This window comes from Marmota marmota, unplaced genomic scaffold (genome assembly GCF_001458135.2).
Source record: "Marmota marmota marmota unplaced genomic scaffold, marMar, whole genome shotgun sequence".
NCBI classification, from domain to species: Eukaryota; Metazoa; Chordata; class Mammalia; order Rodentia; family Sciuridae; genus Marmota; species Marmota marmota.
Window position 1 is genome coordinate 10,645,339 of NW_025999990.1, and position 21,813 is coordinate 10,667,151.

Below are 21,813 nucleotides of genomic sequence, written 5' to 3' on the forward strand. Positions count from 1 at the left end.
ACTATGACTAAACTAAAAAGAGGCGTTGACCTTCTGGGAGTTTCCATCTTCTACAGTTGATGGGCTTTTCCCTCTCCACATTCCTCAGATGCACGTTAGATGATAGCTGCCTTTGCAGGATCCTTGACTTCTGGGGGTTGTAGGAGCAAGGATAATACCAATGTTTATGGAGAGCCCCTCCGGACCGAGCATTGTTCTTAGCATTTTACTCTGTGAGCAGTGTCTCATTTCACAAAAGCCTCTGAGTTGGATCTTTTTATCATCTCAGAATACAAATAAGATTAGGAAACTACAATGGTTTGGATGTGATTAATGTACTTCTATAAGAGAGTAGGTTGCTATCAAGTGTCTGGCCCCTTTTATCTTCCAGTTCTTTGCACCCCTCTACCCCGCCCTTCCCAATTTTCCCTCATGCATGTAGCATAAGACCCTCACCAGAAGCCAAGCATATGCAGCCCTCAACTTTAGATTCCCAGCCTTACAAACTAAAAGCTAAATTAACCTCTTTCATTTATAAATGCTCAGTCTCAGGTGTTCTGTTATGGCAACAGAAAATGGACTAAAATAACAAACATCTCAAGCATGCAGCCATGGACAATTAAGCCCTTGGCAGTCTGGAGCCATATTCTTGGAGTCCAAGTTTAAAAGCTCTGAGTCATCTGCAACCTTGTAGCTCAACTCTGTACTCCAATTTTTATCAAGTCTGTGAATCAGAGTCTCCTAAACACTCCAAATCTCTTAAGAGAAGATCCTAAGATTTTTTAGGATTCTCTTCAGAATCCAATCCTAGCTTACTTCCCCAGCCTTCTGGCCCAAATCCCTGGCAAGGAACACTCTTGTATTCGTCAGTGTCTCGTTGTTGGAAGTCTCTCTTGCCTTGAGTACTTTGTATCACGACAGTCCCTTAAATCAGGTGCAGTGGCACAAGCCTATATTCCCAGCAGCTGAGGAGGCTGCTGAGGCACGAGGATCCTGAGTTCAAAGCCTGCCTCAGCAACTTACTGAGACCCTAAGTAACTCAATGAGACCCTGTCTTAAAATATTGAAGGAGGAGGAGGAGGAGGGCTGGAGATGTGGCTCAGTGGTTAAGCATCCCTGGGTTCAGTCCCCAGTGCCAAAAACAAAGACAGTCCCTTAACCTCTTTGTGCCACCAACTCACCATATCTTGGATCCACCTCCTCCAGGGACCCACAAAGGCCTTGTCACTGGGTTAGGTCTTCTAGCCAGCTCCGTATCTCCTCACTTATTCCATTTTTTCTGAAGCACTGATCCTTTCAGTCCCTGATAGAATGTAGGCTTCCTTGAGAGCTCGACCTCGGGTCTACCATTGAACACCCAAAAGTAGCTGGGATTGGTGACGGGCACTTATGGTCCCAGCTCCCGTGGAGGTTGATGCAGACTGACTGATCGATGGCCTCAGGACCCATGAAAGAACTTGAAAACTAGGTTCAAAATGTGCCCAAAAATCTAAACTGCAGGAGATAGGCAAGTTCCCCTTAAGAGCCAGAGCCTGTGGGCCAAACCTACTAGACAATTATCTAATTGAAGTTATTCACTGTACCCAGAGAAAGAATGTGTCCATCAGAGGAGGGGGAGTGGGTTAGATTAGAACCTGGGGAAAAGAATTCCCGGGGGAGTCCTGCTTGGGCAGCGTTCACCCAGAACCTTCCCGGGTGGGAGGTGCCAGCTGAGGCAGCAGGTGTGGCCTGGCGCAGGAAGGATGCAGCCACAGCTGAGTCACCGGCCTGCCTCCCCCGCTCCAGTTCCTGCGGAGTTGGCAACCCGAATGCAATTCCGCTTCCGCCTTCAGGGATCGCCTAATAATAGCTGCCACGTGTTGGTCTGCACCGGTGCTAGGCGCCTGCCTACGCCCCTCGCTGCATTTGGGCCTCACCCACCCCAGCTTCCAGCAGCGGAAGCCTGGCGGGCTGGAGGGCTGGTCCAAGGTCAAGCTGCAGATCCCTAAAAGAGGAAGAGCTGCCGTTTTGACCCAGGCTCCCCAGCTACAGGCTCAAGATGACCTCGCCTGTCCTTTGCAGGTACCGCCCACACGGGCATGCCTGGACTCTGAGAAAATAACTAATTTGGTCTCTGCTTGGTGCCTTTTGCTGGCTGGTTTCATGTCTGCATCCCTGTTCAGTACCTGGAGATTGAAATTGCGCCACTCTCCTTACCCCCAGCTGCTCCCTGCCCCAGAACAACTCACAAGAACACACTGAGGTTCTGTCCCTCTGCCCTCCTGCCTTCTCTTCCTCAGAACCACCCCTACCATTTACTGGCACAGAACATTCTCCTAGGAACTGAGAGTGCAAGGAGTAAATGGGGGCTTTCCTGTAACCACTGAACAAAACAAACCACTGGACATCTCCACGGTTACACTTTTTTTGAGTGACTGGAACAGCCCATTAATAATTATGGCAAGACAGTTGGCATAGCCCAGAACTGATCCCAGCATAGGGGACAGAGTTCACCTCAGGCACTTGGGAGAGACCTGAGAGATGGATCTGTAGGCTGGGTTCAGCCATTATCTAGTGTGTGACCTTGGAAAAGTCACTTAATGTTCCTGAAACTCAGTTACATAATTTTGGAAACTAAGGACTGAAAATTGTCCAGGTGTCCTTCTCTTTAAGGTTAGAGCAACTTTAGAAGAAACAGTGACCTGTTTTAGCCTATGCACTGATAGACACCCAATGTATGATTTTAGACACTCGCCCCCTAGTTCTAAATTGACAGGATTGCAGTACCAAGAGAAAAACGTGTCTATGGGTGGTGACCCAAATCGCTCATTCCCCCTTTCCTCTCCCTTTCTCTCCAAACACGTGCCAAAGCCTCATTAAAGACGGAAAACCAGTCTATTAGGTGCAAATGCATGGAAACATATTCATGATTATTCAAATGAAGCCGTGTAAAATAATCAGCGCTGCCTTCATGCATATTCATCGTCACCATGCTAATCACTCAGTAATCTCACAAGAGGGTGTGCCCCTCTAATCCCGCTCCCTTTCCCCTCTCCCTGCTCCTCCCTTTGTCTGAGACTTTTTCTCCGCTCCTAAGCCTCCCAAGGTCTTCTTAGGTCTTCACAATCTCATTCAGGGGAAAGATATTTCTGGTTCCGAGCTAAAGGTTGCTTTATTTATCTCCATCGGAAGATGATTCTACCAGAAGGTTACCCTTCTTCTGTGAAGCATGCCTGGTTGTGGTTCAACAGCATCGGTACTTCCTGATGCTTCCTGCGATGGAGAAGAGGTTCTCTTCACCATATGGGCACTGGGCAGAGCACCGTGCTGGGCTGAGGGGATCACCCACAAGGACACTTCACAGTCAAGGGCAGGATGAAGACAAAGGAAATGATGCTATAAAAACCTGCAGAAGGGAAATGAAAGGAACAGAGGGGGATAGGGAAAAAGAGAGTGGAATGAAGCTGACATCACTTTCCTATATTGTGTACATCCACAAGAAATTAATGGAAAAAAAAAACTATGGGTAAATGGCAGAAAATCAATAGAGGGAAGGGAGCAGCAGGTAGGGAAGGGGGAAGAGGTACTGGGGTCCTACTTAGAATAAAATACATTCCCTGTTCATGTATTCATATCAAAATGGATTTAAATGTCCTGAATGACTAAAAAGAACCAATAAAATAGCACATCAGAAGTACCAGGCCAGGCCAGCCACCACACCTTAAACCCAGCGACTTGAAGGCGGAGGCAGGAGGATCCTGAGTTCAAAGTCACCCTCAGCAACAGCGAGGCGCTAAGCAGCTCAGTGAGACCCTGTCTCCATTAAATTACAAAATAGGGTTGGGGATGTGGCTCAGTGGTGAGTGCCCCTGAGTTCAATCCCTGCTACCCCCCCCCCAAAAAAAAAAGAACAATAGTACCAGGCCAGAGCCTTGGAAATATGAAGGGGGCAGTATTCACCACGGGGAGCCTGAAGATGTGGAGATGGGTGGGGACACTCAGGGCTGAGGGTGGCATTCAGAGTCTTCATGCCAACTCTACATGCTGGCCACTTACACTCTTGATCTCCCCACCCTCTCACCCACACAGAGCCTCCCACATGGTTGGCAAGCATTGTACAACTGAGCCACACCCCCAGATCTGTTTGTGTTCTTTGTTTTTTTGTTTGTTTTGATAGGGGGGATAATCCAGGGGTGCTTAACCACTGAGTTACATTCCCAGTCCCACTCCCTATCCCCTTTCTTTGAATTTTGAATCAGAGTCTCACTAAATTGCCCAGACTAGCCTCAAATCTGTGATCCTCCTGCCTTAGCCTCTTGAGTTGCTGGGAATATAGTCGAACATGCCACAGAGCCCAACTCCATTCATGGTCTCTTATCCTTCTCTTGGTCCTCTCTCTGTAACTTGACCACGTATCATTGATTGCAGCAACCATGTTCTAAGTTAGAAAATAAGCATGAATGTGGGTGAGACAGGGTACAAGGCAGATAGATCCCTATAATAATGATATGTCACTAAAACTTAATCCCTCTAGTGAAGCCCTCCAGTAGCCTGTTGCAGTTACAAAGACTAAGCACCTTGTCAAGAAAGGGGCCTAGTTCATGCAAAGAAAGGGGCCTAGTATGTGCACTTAGAAACCCAGGGGGTTGTCCCATTGCCATTTTTGGTAGTAGCCAGAACAGTATGTAAAGTACTTTTGGTATTTAATGGTAAGGGAGGGTTTTTGGTTTTTTGTTTTGTACTGGGTATTTGAACCCAGGGGCACTTAGCCACTGAACCACATCCGCATCCCTTTCTTAATATTTTATTTAGAAACAGGGTCTCGCTAAGCTGTTTAGAGCCTTGCTAAGTTGCTGAGGCTGGCTTTGAGCTCAGGATCTTCCTGCTTCAGCCTCCTGGGCCACTAGGATTATAGATGTGCACCACCAAGCCCGGCAAGAGAGAGTCTTAAGCCATCTCTATCCTTTGATGGAAAAAGATAGCAGGGAATAGGAACCCTCATAGTTAGGGTCTTTGAAAATTCTAGAATGGAAATAAAAATAACAAAATTAAAGGGGGAGGGGTGATAATAACTACCACAACATCTAGGGCCAAATAAAATGTCTGAGTACTCTTTTTAGATGCCACTCTGTAAAATACAGATGGATCTCTTTATTATCTCTAATTCTATACAAGAAACATTTTACTTCTCGAGCTTTTCAGGGTGTAAAGAAAACCTAGTGTTGCTTTGCTTTTGAATAACATAATTTTTCTTTTCTTTTTTTAAAAAAGTACAATTAGTGCTTATTAATCGTGTAATGCACTTTGATCCTACCTACCTACCTACCTTCCTATTGCTCTCTCTTACCTTCCTCCCCTCTTCCCCTGGAAGCATCATTTTTCTTATCAAATGAGAAGCAAATTGTTCCTAAGTACCAAAAATATATAGGATGAAAATGAATTGAAAATAGTTTCTACAGCAATACTTTCAGGAGTTTCATTTTTCTCCTTAAAGGCCTGAGAATAAAATAGCTCATCAAAGCGAGCCGTCGGTTTCTCTTTTCTATGAAGTGTAAAGAATACTACCAGGGATGTTGGGTGACAAAAACCATTATCAATTTTTCATGGTTGATTTGTTAGTGGTTGCAGAGAGGGAAATAATATTACTTTCTAATCCAAAGAGGGCTCCTATCTAATATTTGCAACATTATTTCTGAACGTAGCTCTCTCTTTCTAGAAATTGTCGCCCCAAACAGGAGTCCCTGGTTTGATTTAATGAGATTTACACAAAAGGAGCTGTCAGTAACCACAGAAACAGGGCAGGGTTTTCATAATGATTGTGCCTGAATTGTATTCCAGTCTGAAAAGAGCCTTTTTAATTATAGGGTTTGGGGACTGGGGGGGGGGGGGGGGGAGGAGCAGGTTGTGACAGAGTAGAAGGGGCAGTGGGGTAGATGTAGTTTTTCTTGGTAAGAAACTGGGAAGTTCTTTTATCTGTTTACGAGGAGAACAGGGGGACTCCACTAACAAGTCTTAACCCCAGGACTTGGCTTAACCTGGGGGAAATGTTGGTCATGTCAACCCCGTGTATTTTTGCTGGTTCCTCCCTTCTTAAATTGCAAGTTCTTCAAAAGGCTCAGAAGGCCTGGGGAGGGGTATCTGAAGGGTCAGTCCAGGAAAGTTCAAAGGTTAAGAATACCTCTGCACCTCAGGTTCCAGAGATCTTGAGTTAGAGCACAGGCTGCCCTGAATCAGAACCTCCCAGGCAACACTGAGTAGAGCCATTTTGAAGTTGGTGACATTGCAGTTTGTCTCCTGATTTCACAGAACAGGAGATGGGATTTTTACAGTTTTAGGCAATTCCCTCCCCTCTGAATTTCTCTATTTCAGTTTCTCACGTCAAGCTGAAAGCAGCAGCAGAACTCATTATAGAAAGTGGTACCAAAAAAAAAAAAAAAAAAAGAAGAAGAAGAAAGAAAGAAAGCAGCACAATCCGGTTAATGTCACCAACCTGCGGCACAGGACTGTGCCTTTTGCGTGGGTACGCAAAAGGGTAGAACTCAGAGCCCTCTCCCCGGGTGAGCCCATGTGGGTGGCTCCACTGTCTCTGGGTTCTATCTTGTCAGGCTCTACCCCTCCTCTACCACTCTTTTAATTCATTATTTATTTAGCAGCACTGGGGATTGAACTCAGGGTCTTGCATGTGTTAAGCAAGTACTCTATCACTCAGCTACATCCCCAGCCCTTTTTATTTTATTTTTAATTTTAAGACAGGGTCTCAATAAGTTGCCGAGACTAGCATGGAACTTTCCATCCTCCTGCCCTCGCCTCTGGAGACACTGGGATTCTAAGTATGTGTCCATGTGTCTGGCTTCTTTGTATTTTTAAATTAGGTTTATTGAGGCATAATTTGCAGGTGATTTGTAAGCTCAACCCTAGCAATTGGATGGGACCAACATGGAGGGGCATGGATCCACAATTATAGTATAATACAGGATCATTCCAGGGCCCTAAAAACCCTCTATGCTCCACCTGCTCATCCTAACAACCGCTGATCTTTTTACCGTCTCCATAGTTTTTCCTTTTCCTGAATGTGACATAATTGGAATTATAATATGCAACATTTTTTGGATTGGCTTCTTTCACTTAATAACATGCGCTTACATTTCCTCCATATCTTTGCATAGCTTGGTATTGCATTGTACTGTGGCTGTACCACAGTTTATTCACTTGCCTGTAGATGATAACATAAATTTTAAGGTAAATTACAAACAAAACTGTTCAGTATGTCGACTATGGTAGTGGACACAGGAACCTACACAGGTATAGAATTGTATAAACTTAATTCCTACACACACGCACACACCCACACACACACACAGATGAATACAAGTCATAATGAGGAAACCTAAGTATGATCAATGAACCGTATCAATGCCAATATCCTGAGATATCACGGTACAGTTTTGCAAAATGTTACCATGGGGATTTGGGCAAAAACATACAAAGGATCCCTCTGTGTCATTTCTTACAGCTGTATGTGAATCTATAATTATCTCGGTAAAATTTCAATTAAAAGAAGAATTATAAAAATACTTCGTTTAATGATATCAATACTGAAGTGTGCAGGGTGAAGTATTCTTAGTATATGCACAATGGGTGATTGATGGATGGTGAGAGGGATGTTTAGATGGATAGATGTGATAAAGCACAGATCATAAAATTAATCACAGAAACTAGGTGGTGGGTGTTCACTGTGTAATTCTTTAAACTTCTCTGTATGCTTGAAATTCTTCATAATAAAATGTCAGAGGAAAAAAGCTGGAAAATTACTTGCTTTGGTATAGCTTTTCATTGATGCCAACAGAGAGCCATCAATCCTACCTACCAAGTTGGTTTCAACTTGTCCAGCTCATGGTTGCAAGGTAGCTGCCATAGCTGCAGACATCACATCAGCATTAGAGAGAGGGGCAAAAGGGAAAGGGTTGGACTGCTGCCACAGTTCCCTTTCATCAGGAAATGAAAAGCTTTCCCAGAAATATCCCAGCAGATTTCCGCTTACCTATCATTGCTCTGAACTATCTAAGGTGGATGAGAGGTTGGGAAAGTGATTAGTTAGCACCACCATTGTCAACCTCTCCCACTCCCAAATTTGGTTCATTAACAAAGAGGGCAGTATGGACACTGAGCGAGTATTTTGTAGATATCTACAACTCCTATGATTGGCCACACTGCCTGGTGGGAAACATTGCTGTTATCATCAGGTGTGTGCTCATTTCTGTGACTTTGGCATTATTACTTCCACTAAATCCCCACATTAGCTGGGTTAGCAGAAATCCCCACATATATGTGAAGTGTATGACTGAAGACTTTACATGACTATTCTACCCCATAGGTCATATAATTTGGGGCACCTCATGGGGTCATGAGTTGTATGGCTTAAAATTAAAATTAACCCAGTCAAGAAGCTAGCAATATTCCAGAAATGAGAAGCCTTGAATTTCCTCTGTTTTGAAATGACATCTATACAGCTTATTTAAAAGTGGGGCACTAACTAGTTGGGCACAGTGGCACATGCCTGACTGTAATCCCAGCCACTCAGGAGGCTGAGGCAGGAAGATCGCAAGTTAGAGGCCAGCCTCATCAACTTAGTGAGACCCTGTCTCAAAATTAAAATATAAGAAGGGCTGGGACTGTATGTAGCTCAGTGGTAAAGTGCCCCTGAGTTCCCAGTACCAAACAAACAAACAGAACCCATCAGATCTAAATATGCGTTCTTTGTGTAGCAAGCAAACAATGTGAAAATTCCAAAGCTACTACTCAGTACATCCCACACATCTGTTTATTTCAACTTGGTAGAAACTGATATGAATGACCTTGGGCCTGAGATGTGGTAGCCCTGTACAAGTCTATTAACTTTGGTACTAGCAGGTATTTTATTAACTTGGAGCAATAGCTACCTTGAAGGTTTACATTCCATCTCTTCCACACGTAATTTGTTATTGGATGGAACCTTTAATTTTTAGATCCAAAGTAAAACACATAACCTTAAAATAAAACAAAATCTTTACTTGGCTCTTGCTTTTCTTTTTCTTGGTGCTGGGCACTGAACCCAGGGCCTCCCACACGCTAGACAAGTGTTCTACAACTGGGGTGTGCTACCAGCCCTGTGAACTGGACTTGTAAAATTTGGTTGGGGTAATTTTATAAGTCAAGTAACGATCAGCGATGTGGTCACCTCTGGATAGCTTGATAGAATTCCTCGACCTCTGAAGTTGAGAGCTGTGTAGATTTTTGAGGAAATCTCCCACCCTCTATCCTTCAGCTTGGTTCTGGGGCAGGCCTGGCCCCAGGTTGGCTGTATGTATGAGTCCTCCAGCTACACAGGTGAATCAGTGTTCCCTGCCTCTTCTTCAGACACGTAACCTTGTTAGGAGCAGGGACAAATGTGGGCAGACTTTGTCTTTGTGTATTTTGTATTTTGCCAAAGGTCTGGCACCAGAGCTAATAAATAATCTTGGCCCTTTCTTTTGAGTAGCTTGCTATTGTTCTCTGCTTATGAGGCATTTTGTGCCCAGTTCCTGTGTGGAAAGGTCTTGGTTCTGATCAAAGGTGTTACCCAGTGAAAGGCAATTGGACGGCTCAATTATTTACCGAGTACCCATAAGTACCTACCATGCTAGGGGTTGGAAATATCTATAGCAATGCACGCATTATTAGGGCAAACTATATAGAACATAAAATTGACCATTTTAATAATTTTAAGTATAAAATTCAGCAGCATGAAATATGTTCACAGGATTGTATGACCATCGACATTCTAGCCATGATCGTCCCAAATAGGAACTCTGTCCCCATTCAGCAGTAATACCCCATTCCCTCTCCTGAGACCCCACCACTTCCTGTGTCTATGAATTTGACTCTTCTGGGCACCTCAGACAAATGGAGCCACACACTATCTGTCCTTTTCTGTCTGACTTATTTCTCTTAGCCTCGCGGTCCTCGGGTTCATCCATGGGTGGCTGGTCTCACTGCAGCCTTCCTTTTGAAATCTGAGTAATATTTCACCATGTGTCTAGGCCACAGTTCATTACCCATTTATCTGTGGGTGGACATTGGGTTGTTTCTACCTCTTGCCTACTGTGAATAATGCTGCTATAAACATTTGTGTACAAAATGCCGGGTGTGGTGGCATAAGCCTGTAACCTAGCGGCTTGGGAGGCTGAGGCAGGAGGATCGCAAGTTCAAAGCCACCCTCAGCAAAAGTGAGGCACTAAGCAACTCAGTGAATCCCTGTCTCTAAATGAAATACAAAATAGGGCTGGGGATGTGGCTCAGTGGTTGAGTGCCCCCGAGATCAATCCCCGGTACCAAAAACAAAACAAAAAGCAAACATTTGTGTACAAGGATCTGCTTATGTTCCTGTTTGAGTCCCTTCTCTGATTTCTCTTGGGTATATAGTAGCAAAAGAATTGCAGGGATATATGGTAGTTCTGTTTAACTCTGTTAAGGAAATGTCACACCCTCATATAATTCTTGTGTGTAGCTATCCTGTTTCCTAATTTCCATTTTACATTTTCACCAGCAGTGCACCAGAATTCCAATTTCACCACATCCTCTCCAATACTTGTTATTTTCTGTTTGTTTATTTTGATGTCTTGTTTGTTTGTTATCCTGGGACTAGAGTGCGGGACCTTTTATGTAGTGGACAAGCACACACCATTTTTTTTTTTTTTTATACTGGGGATTGAACTCAGGGGCACTGGACCACTGAGCCACACCCCCAGCCCTATTTTGTATTTTATTTAAAGACAGGGACTCCATGAGTTGCCAAGCACCTCATTGTTGCTGAGGCTGGCTTTGAACTCGCCATCCTTCTGTCTCAGCCTCCCTAGCCGCTGGGATGACAGGTGTGCACCACCGTTCTGGTCAAGCACACACCATTGAGCTATATGCTCATTCTGTTTTGTTTTTTAAATAACAATCATCCTCTCGAGTGTGAGGTGGTATCTCTGGTTTTAATTTGCATTTCCTTAGTATAGAAACATATACATGCCTATATATAATTCAAGGACATTACATTTTCCACTCCATTTTATGGATATGGAAGTTGAGGTTCAGTGTTGGCCCTGCTCTTAAGTGGGGGATGCTGATTCAGTTCAAGGTGTGTTGGTCTGATTCCAACTCTGCTATGCTGACTCCCCATGTGCTCTGTAAAGTAATAGGTGCTTTGACTTTCAGTAAACACGCACTGTATTAAATACTGAATCTAGAAATGTGGCTGGGGTTCAAAACATAATTCCTTGACTCCGTCTATCAGAGACTATTTAAAACCCAAAATAGGTTCACTGTGTCACTTTTGCTCTCTGCTAAATGCAGAGTATTCCAGCCAAAAGCAGTAGTTGCTTTGAGAGTGAACAAATCTAGGAAAACTTGGTGCCAATTTTCTTTTTAATGGAAGGAAGTGGAATAGAGGAATGCCCCAGAAGTCTTCGACACAACAAAAGGCTTAGAAACATTGCCATTTCCTCCGTATTGGTGGGTACACTGCTAATAGCCTTGTAACCGGATTCTAAGGGAGTTTTTGACAAGTGAAGAAGTTTCCTGGGGATAAACACAATAGGCCTTTTTCCTAGGCAGAGAAATATTCTTCAGTAGCAGAAGAAAATCACCCCTATGGATGTCTAAAATTTTATCTCGCTAGGCTCACACAAATTATCCTAAAAGTAAAACTATAGAAGGGCAAAAAATGGGCTTCTTAGCATCTCAATTCCACCCTTTAGATGGCTGAGAGGAAATGTGGATGATGAGGCACCAACCAGGGGTGGAGGGATGGTGGCTTGGCCCAGGGTGGTGGTGGCAGTGGAAAGAAACTAAATGATTCCGAGAAAACTTCAAGCTGTGTTGGACCAGGGAGGGGTTTAGCTTCATTGCACCGGGGAGGGGTTTAGCTGCATTGCAATTTCTGTCATGCTAGCATAGGAGATGCTGGTGATGTCGCCCCATACCCTTCAGACCACCTTGAACTCACCTGCTGCTTTGAAAAACAGCTGCCCCACACCCTGATGGCATCTGGGCTCAGGTCCTTTTGTCCCCTGCCCGTGGGCCTTCCTTGGCAGCAGAAAGTGTGCTTACCAGCAGGCACCCAGCTGGAAATGCTGCCCAGTGAAAGCTCCCAGAAGCAACTGTGGGTCCACAGGCTCTAGAGGGCCGGAGGTGTAGCCCAGTGGTACTCAGCATGCGTGAGCCCCTGGGTTCAACCCCCAGCACCGCCCCCAAACCCCCACAAACCAAACAGGCTATGGGAATTGCTGGGTAAACCCCTCAGCTCCCTCTCTTTTCAGTGGGACTCTGTGGGGGTGTGTCCTTTACAGTCTCTCCGATGGTAATGAACCAGCTCAAAGCCAGTTGTCTAAAGGGGTAACCCACTCCTTAGCACCCAACAGATGCACTTCACTCCCTTTTCCATCTCATTTCTCCATTCGCTCAGAGAACTTCCTGGAATCCCGAATAAACCGCTAGCACCCAGGGGAATCCAAAACTAAGGCACCTCCCTGCAGGCCACCAAACAGAAGGCTTAGGTTCGTGTTTACTTGCTCAAACCCAGCTTCTCTTCCTACCCATCTTACCCAGGATTTCTGGAGTTGCCCATGTCAGGAGGTGGTGGTAGGTCACTTGGTGGGGAGTGGGGGGTTGAAGAAGAGGGAGGGGACCTAGGTTTTAGACCTACAGACTTGGAAGGATGGTGGTACCATCCACAGAGCTAGGGAATGCTGGACCAGTTTAGGGTAAAGATCCTGGGTGACCGATTTCCTCGCAGGGAGAGCCGGCCCCGTGCCTCTCCTCAATCACTGAGTGTTTATTGCCTGGCTAAGCGGAGGCCAGGACTGGCTTGGGCACTTGTACGGTCCAGGTCCAGCACGAAAAGAAAAGGCAGGGCCTTTGTTCCAAAGTGAAGAATTTCAAGACGGCAAACAGAGCATTAAATCCAGCAGGGGCCCCTTCTGAGGGCTGGGCCTGTGCACTGCTCAGGTTGCCCTGGCTAGGGCCCCAGCTAGAGCTGTGGGGCATTGGGGTGGGGTGGGGGAGACAAAGAGGAGGAGGAGAACCCTGGTTGTCACAGAGCTCAGAGGCTATGGGGTCAGAAACAAGTAAACAAACAGTTATAAGAATTGTCCTTACCTTTTAGAGACCCGTGATAAAATGTTTGCAGATGAAATGATATGACATCTGGGATTGCTTTAAATAATTCTGGAGATAAGGGAAAGTGGGTGGGGAGTATACTGCCACCAGTTAATCATTGTTGAAGCAGAGATGGGTCCATGACTGTTCAATGTAATATGCCTTATGACATATACACACACATAGGTTTGACGTATATATGTATGATATGCTTCATACTTTATATGTTTGGTATTTTCCATAGTTCAAAAAATTTTAAACAAAAACAAGCAGGAATAATACTATATGGAAAATGATGGTATGGATGCTGGAATTTGGAGATTATTTACATACCACATCCAGCCCACCCTGTTCCTGATTAACAGTATTTTTGAGATTTATATATTTCAATTTGGAATTTAAATATTTATATACAGCCTCCCATAAAAGCAGAATAGATTGTTTTGCTTTTGTTTTTGAGACAGAGTGTCAGTGTTGCTCAGGCTGGTCTCCAGTTCCTGGGGTCAATCTATCCTCTTGTCTCAGCCTGCCAAATAGCTGGGACTACGGCACATACCACTAAGCCTAGCTTCCAAAACAGTTTCTAGACATGAAAACCCCTGACCTGTTGAATGATTGCTCTTCATCCTCCACCCTCTGCCCAGCCTTCTTCTAACCCTGTCAACTACTGATCTGCTTTCTGTCTCTGTATCTGCCCGTTCTGGATACTTCATATGAATGGAATAATACAATATGGGACATTTTGTATCTGCCTTCTTTCACTCACTTCGTTTTCAAGTTTCACCCACATTGTAACATGTCAGTACTGTAGTCCTTTATATGGGTCAATAATATTCCATGCTATGACTACCATATTGTGACTATCCAGTCAATAGTTGATACATCTTTGGGTTGTTTCCACCTTTGCCTACTGTGAATAATGCTGCTTATTATTAATATCAGATAATTCAAGCGCAAATATTTGCTTGAATTATCTGATATTAACTCTTTTGAGTACATACAGAAGTGAAATTGCTGGGTCCTATGGTAAATCTATTGAACCCTGAGGAATTGCCATACTGATTTCATGGTATTTATATTCCCACTAGCAATGCCTGAGAGCTTCAGCTTCTGCACATCTTCACCAATACTTGGGTTATTTATCATTTTTTAAAAAAATTATAGTCATCCTAAGCCGGGCGCAGTGGCACACATCTATAATCCCAGCGGCTCTGGAGGCTGAGGCAGGAGGATCATGAGTTCAAAGCCAGCCTCAGCAACAGCGAGGTGCTTGGTAACTCAGTGAGATCCTGTCTCTAAATAAAATATGAAATAGGGCTGGGGATGCGGCTCAGTGGTCGAGTGAGTGCCCCTGAGTTTGATCCCCAATACCAAAGAACGAAAAATCATAGTCTTCCTGGTGGGTGTGAAGTGCTATCTTGGGGGTCCTTCCGTGTTCGGTTCCCTTTTCCTTTCAGATGCTTTTCCTTCCTTTTAAAACCATCTTGATTAAAACCATTTACATATATAAAATCTTCCCACTGGGTGTGATGGCAGTCACCTTAATCCCAGCTCCTCGGGAGGCTTGATTGCAAGTTTGAGACCAGCCTGGGCACTTTAGTGAGACCCTGTCTCAAAGTGAAAAATAAAAACGGCTGGAGATGGAGCTCAGGGGTGGAGTGCTCACCTAGCAGGTCTAAGGCTTGGGTTCAATCATCGTATGTCAAGAAACAAATAAACTCACATCTGAAGGTTAATAGTCAGATAAAGCATCTACGGTGTCCAGGCCTACTCTTGGTGGTGCTGACTGCCCCAACATCTAAGTGACAGGATGTGGCCTTGGGAGTTGGGAGGTTTGTCTTGACACCCTGAGGAAGCAAACTGGGCTCTGGAAAGATCCCGGTGGGGAGGTGGAAAGCGGAGGCCTCCATCTCCCCGTGGCATCATTCAGTTCCTGTGTTAGTTAAGGCTGCCATACAAAGTGTGGCAGACCAGGCTTAAACAATAGAAATGTGTGGTCTCACAGTTCTGGGGTTGGCATGTGTGGTTCTTCCTGAGGCCTCTCTCCTTGCCTGGCCAATGGTTTTTTCTCTCTCTGTGTGTACACATCCCTGGTCTCTTTCTCTTCTTTTATGGTCTCAAGTCATATTGGTTTAGGGTTCCACACTTAAGACCTCATGTAACTTTAATTACCTCTTTAAAGCCTTATCTCTAAACAGTCACCTTGAATAGTAGGGCTTCAAAACATGAATTTTGCAGGGACATAATTCAGCCCCTCTGAGTTTTGACTTTGTCATCACCTTAAAGGAAACAGAAAGCAACTTGAGAAGCTCATCAACACTAACAAGTAAAACCCTGGCCCTCCACCACACCACTAATTGGCTCATTGAGCCAGGCCAGGTGGAGATCTACAGCAGAAACGGCTCTGCCCCTCAGGCCAGGAGAGGATGGCTTTTAGTTTAGAGGCCACTACTAAAGCCCTTTTATTTCTCTGGCCAGGTAGTTATTACAAGGATCAAAAGAGAGAATGCATTTGAAAGTGTGTTGAAATTTTAAAGCACTATATAAAGAAAGCCATTAGCATTATTATTCTTTTGCTGGGCTCCGGTGGGGGTGGGGTGAGGTGGGTTGGGGGCTTGAACCCAGGGCTTTGTGCATTCTAGCCAAGTGCTCTGCCATTGAACTACACCCAAGTCGTCTTATTGCTTTTGTTGTCCGTATGATGCAATCTCAGCTAAGTTGTGAAGTTATTAATTTTGTCATTAGGGTGCTACTTCTTTCAGTGTTTTTTTAATATTTATTTTTAAAAAATAAATATTAAATAAATATTGTGTAGGTAGATATTGTGAAATACATAAAAATGTATTTCATTTTTATGTGGTGCTGAGGATGGAACCCAGTGCCTCACGCGTGCTAGGCGAGCGCTCTACCTCTGAGCCTCAACCCCAGCCCCCCTTTCAGTGTTTTGCTTATACCATTTGCCACTGAATTAGTAATGATTTGGCTTGGCTCTGAGTGACAGAAAACCCCAAATAACAGTTGCTTCATGAGACAGACTAATTGAAAAGCAAGCAGTCTGCTCCAAGCAGTCTTCAGGGACAGTTCTAATGGTCCGAGTGGGCAACACCGGCATTCCAAGCGTCAGGATAGGAAAAGGAACAGGGAGAGAAGTAAAGGGTTGTGAGCTTACAGACTTTACGTCATCCATCCTATGGGTCAGGATGTGTCACCTAGCCACACTTGCTTGCAAGGGAGTCCTGCAGATATAATATCAATTCTGGGTGGCCATGCGTTCCACTAAAATTTTTATTCCTAGGAAAGATGAGAAGAACAAATATTACCGAGAACTGGGAATCTCTGTCTTACACTCTGCTCCTGAGGTTCTCTGGACTTCAGTGGGTACATGAGTCAACCAAGAAAATGGGGAATGAGCCAAGAAATATAGTGGGAATTACTTTGATGGGTGTAGTTTGATTTTAATACCTGGTTTCAGAATCTACAGATTCCTTAGGTGAGCTGAAATAGGTAAACTCGTGCATGTTATTATGAAAATGTTACTAAGACAGAATAAAAAATGGCTGTGGAAAGCATCATTGACTCAGTTTGGCAGGCGGCCTCCCATGTCACTTTCTTCCTGGATCGACTGAGAGTGTCCAGAGCTTAGAGATTGGTACCCAGGAGATTATAATTTATGGAGATGACCAAGAGATGATAGAGAGAAGTTAGTACCATGGAAAGATTTTCATGACTTACACTTTCCAAGAGAAGGGGCACACTGCACCACATAGGGTTAAGGAGGGACACCAAGGGTTGTTCTGGAGACGGAAGCAGGAACCAGGGGAAAGATGAAGTAGAACATGTGTTGGGATATCTGAGTGAAAGGCAAGGCAGGGCCCAGCAAATGACTTAGGCTTGGATAGTTCAAATTATTCCAGTGGGCTTTGGGCTACAGAGGTGGATCCAATCGGTACCTAGCACCAGGATGATTTAGGGCCAAGGTGACATTGGCTTATGCAAGAGTTGGACAGGAGGCTATAGACCTTGGGGTTGGTTTGCATGTGAGGGGCCTGCTCTAGGCAACTTGTTTTTACCCTCAGGAATTAGCTGCCCCAGAAGTGCAGTCCATTCCTGGGTCTGGAACATCCCCTCCCCTCCACATGTCAAAACATTACAAGAGACAGAAAATAAAATACATGGTTAACACAGAGACAGAACACGTGGAATTTCTATCACCAAGAATTGTGCTTCACCCAACAAAGATTAGTGAAGGCTTTGTCTGGAGCAGTGATTTCTAAGCCTTAGTCTCCCAAGTTGCTGGGATTCCGGGGGTGTGCCACCACACTCAATTACAAACTTTCTTTTAGGCAGGGAGACAACACTGAATGACTTTAAGGCTTTGGAGTCAGGCCTGACTGTGTGTTTGCAACCATGAGACTTGGGAGAAATGCATGCTATCTCTAAAGCTTGACTTCTTCATCTATAGAATAGGAAAACCAGTAATATCTATGCAGAACAGTTGTGAGAATTAAGTAAGGTAATGTGTGTCCCTCTGACTTGGAGGAATGTTACACATCATCATGGATCTCTTCTGGGTTGGTCAGGACGTCTCTTGGAGAACCTCTCCCAGAGTGTTTGGCCTTGAAACTCTATGAGACTTTGCCTCCACAGCAGCCTGCTTCTATCCTAACTGAGAGGCTAGACTTCAGTAATTGTTACTCTGAGTTGTAACTCACTATGTGGTTAATGTACTTGGTCCAGCAAGTGCATTTCCTGTGAGATTTTTGTTATTTCCAATTTAATCATTATGAAAAAGAAAAAAAAATTGTACGACAATAAACCATGTGATTTGTGAATTCATACTTTGTGTCTTTGTTTTAACCATACAAAGAATTGTTATTGATGTTATTATTATTATTATTAGCAGCAGCAGCAGCAGCAGCACATCTACACAATGATCTAGAAGTATATGGAAAATGAGCAACTTATTTATCCAGCAGCTACTCTGTGATAGTCGCTCAGGCCTGAGATACACAAGTAAACAGAGGATTCCATTGGCACAGAGTTCACACTCCAGCAGGGGACAAGCCTTAAGCACAGGGATGAACAGAGTCCAGGAAGCTCGGGGGAGAGTGGATGGTCATGAAAACAGCCTCTGTGTTCTCACTGTGTGGCCGGCTCTGTGCTGAGGGCTCTCCATGCAGGGGCCTATTTATTTAATCCTCAGAACAACCCTAGGAGGCAGGCTATTATTATTGCCACCATTTTACAGATGAGCAAAGTGAAGCTCAGAGAACTTACGGTGCCAATAAAGGGCAGAAGCAGGACTCTGACCTCTTCAGAACTATGATATATGGGCTGCCATTTTTCTGCCATTTTGATTACAGCCTCTTAGCCGATAGGAATAAAATTGTATATAAATCAAGGAATGTTCAAAGTGCAGCTCTTGAGCTGAGGATGTAGCTCAGTGGTAGTGCACTTGCCCAGCACAGGCAAGATCCTGGGTTCAATTCCCAGCACCACCACAATAAACAAATAAATAAATGCTGCTCTTTGTAGTAATTTATAGGGCTCATGCTCTTAAACATAGAATATTCCTGAAAGTGCACTTTATCTGCATTAGTTCTATCCCTGGGAAAACTACTTAATCACCTACTTGGTCAGGAAGCCAAAAGCTCAGAGGCGGACTGCAGCAAAGCCTGGCTCATCACTCTTCTGTCTTATTTATTTATTTTTGAACTGAAGTTCTTTGGCAGAGGACTTGGGAAAATCTCATACTTCACAGGCTGGGAACTTCTGAGCTCAGAGCCTTGGAAAACATAAAGAGGCACAGCTGACCGTTGAGATTTAGAGGGGTACGTGCAGATACTGACGCAGGGCTTCACAATGTGCACTCCTCCTTCTAGATGGGGACGGATCCAGGGCTTTGCACATGCAAGGCAAGTACTCTGCCACTTAGCTATGCCCCCACCCCTTTTCTTGCCTCCTTCTCCTTCTCTCTCTCTCTTTTTCCCCCCACTAAGAACTTTACTTTCTTAGACATCCCCAATTTCTCTTCACTTCCAGAACATAAACTTGGCTTTCGATTGAAGACTATTGCTCAGAGTTGACGTGTTTATCTCTGTGCATGAGCTACTGTGTGGCTAGTTACAAGCAGGAACCACAGGCTGGCTGAGTCAAGGATGCTGGGAGACCCCCGAGGCTCCTTCCCCAACAAGAATGCAGCTCCTCACTGCTCTGTGAGCAAAGGGGACTTCATGGCTTGGTGAAGTGGGAAATAACTACACATGTTTGTATTTGAACTGTTGATGAAAAATTAAAACTAGTAATCCACAATGCCCAGCACATAGTTAGCATATTTTTTAAAAATATGTAATTTTTTGGTTGAAGGTGAACACAATAGCTTTATTTTATTTTTATGTGGTGCTGAGGATCGAACCCAGTGCCTCCGCCTGCCAGGCAAGCGCTCTACCACTGAGCCCCAGCCCCTGCCCCAGAGTTGGTATATTAATTAGCTATTACTGAATAAGAAATAACTCCAAAACATAATAGCTTAAAACAAAATAAAACAAAAGTCATTTGTTATCTCCCTTGGTTTTTGTGGGTTAAGAATACAGAGAGGGCAGAGCAGGGATAATTAATCTCTGTTCCACAGTGTTTGGGCCCCTGCAGGGAGACTTGGAGGCTCTGGGCTGAGATCATGTGAAGCCTCATCCACCCCCACATCGGGGGCTGCACTCAGCGTATGATTGGCTGTTGGCTGGGGGACATCCCATGAGTTCTCTCCATGTAGCCTGGGCTTCCTCACAAAATGGTGCTTCAGGTCAAAGGGCAGGCACTTTGGGAGAGGGAGAAAGAAGGAGAGCTAGACACCATAACCTTTTGACTGCCCAGCCTCTGAAGTCACATGCGTCATGTCTGCTGTGCTTCATCAGTCAGGGCAGTCACCACTCAGACACCACGGCTGGGGAAACCTACACTTCCACCCCCAGGAAAGGCATCAGTGCCATTGTGGGGGGAGCACATGAGGCGGGATAAACATCTCTGGGAAATAACATCTGCCACCAGTGGTACTCCACTAATACTTACCGGGTACCTCTGTGAGGCCCACTACCTGCTCTGGAAGAAATTACAGTCTACCAATGAAGTAAACCACAGAATCATGGAGCTCTTGATAAATGGCCCCTAAGTTAGGGAGTTATATGCAACTTAGTTGCCATCACCAGTGGGGTCCAGAGGTAGTCTTGCTAGGTCCTGGACTATCAGGACCATGAACAAGCGTTTCTGTCCCCAGGATTTCTACGTGTGCACACACAGTGAGACATGTCCTCTGCTCACTCCACATGCTGGGTCACCCAGTTTTGGCTCTGAAATGTGCCTTAGGAGAAGCACTGAGCAAAAGCCAGGCAGAGCTTCTTCCCCGTCATGTGATCTTGAACAAGTAAACTCACTTCTCTAAACTTCTGTTTACGCTTGTAACATGGGGTGATTGACTCAGTCAAGAAAAGGTCTCTGAAAGCCTGGGTATAAGGTAAAAGATTGGTGTATGCTCTTTCCTGTCATCCTGGAGCATCGTCCAGCCCAAGGCCCACCTGAGGGCTATCTCCCAGTTCTCTAGAAGATGAGGCTTTGTCTGTTTTGCTGTTTACTTCCAACTAAGGTCCAGGTTTTCTGAAGTTAATGTTGACCATTAGATTTTCTAGAGTGGTGAAGATGATTCCTAAAGTTGTGGGTCTCAATGCTCCTAGGGTCATCGATGATTTTTCTGGAATTGAGAACACGTGTTCAAGGATGCTTTCCTGTCCGGCTGTGTGGACCTCTGTTGATTAATTTCTCCTCTGTCCCAGTCTTACCATCCTCCTGGCGCTCCCAGGAATGAGTCACCTACACAATGCACATAAGTTCATTCTGCATTTGTATGAGAGTCAGGTTTGTGACTTTTAGAAAAATATGCATTGATACCCACCAAGTCCTATTGAAGCCAGATTTAAAATTAGGTAGTCAGTGTAGTTAGGTAAATCGGGTCTAATATCGAGTAAGATTTAAAATGGAGGCCATGCAGGCCATGCTGAGAATGAATTCCCGGGAAACTCTTGGAATGTTAATGAAGTCCTGAGAAAAGCCCTAGGCCCAAAGTCCATCCCAAAGAAATGTTAATGAACAGCCCCAGCAGATTTGAAGACAGCCCATCCCAAAGAAGTGTTAATGAAGTCCTTCCTGCCCAGATTACCTCTTTGGCCCACCTGTGACCCACCCCTCGGGCCTTCCCACCTACATTCCATTACCGAAAACTATAAAATGGAGAGACAACCGCACTTCCGCGGATTCCACCTCTTGGGTCCCCTTCTTCCTCCGGGAGAAGTCTTTTCTGCTGTCCTTTAATAAACTTCTAATTTCTACTCTGACCTTGCCTCGGCGTGCTTCTCTGGTGTTATTCTTCAACATTGGGGAAGAAAGGACTCGTCACCGGTCAACAGCGGTAACACTATGTGTCACAGGGAAAAAGAAAGTAATTAGCTATCACCGTGCCACCCATCTGTCACTCCAGTTACTCAGGAGGCCGAGGCAGGAGGATGGAAAGCTCAAGCCCAACCTGAGCAACTTCGTAAGACTGAAAATAAATAAAAAGGGCTGGGAATGTAGCTCAGTGGTGGAATGACCCTGAGTTCAATCCCCAGTACTACAAAAAAAAAAAAAAAAAAAAAAAAAAAAAAAAAA

The 21,813-nt window shown here is 44.7% G+C and overlaps 1 long non-coding RNA gene across 1 annotated transcript in view; it reads left to right on the plus strand.

Moving 5' to 3' along the window:
- Positions 1-1,817: 1,817 nt before the first annotated feature.
- The window catches only part of LOC125617711, a 44,276-nt gene continuing 24,280 nt past the window's right edge, over positions 1,818-21,813 (plus strand). The window contains exon 1 of the long non-coding RNA XR_007348802.1: positions 1,818-2,040. This is a non-coding gene — a long non-coding RNA (uncharacterized LOC125617711). The remainder of the gene's footprint in view (positions 2,041-21,813) is intronic.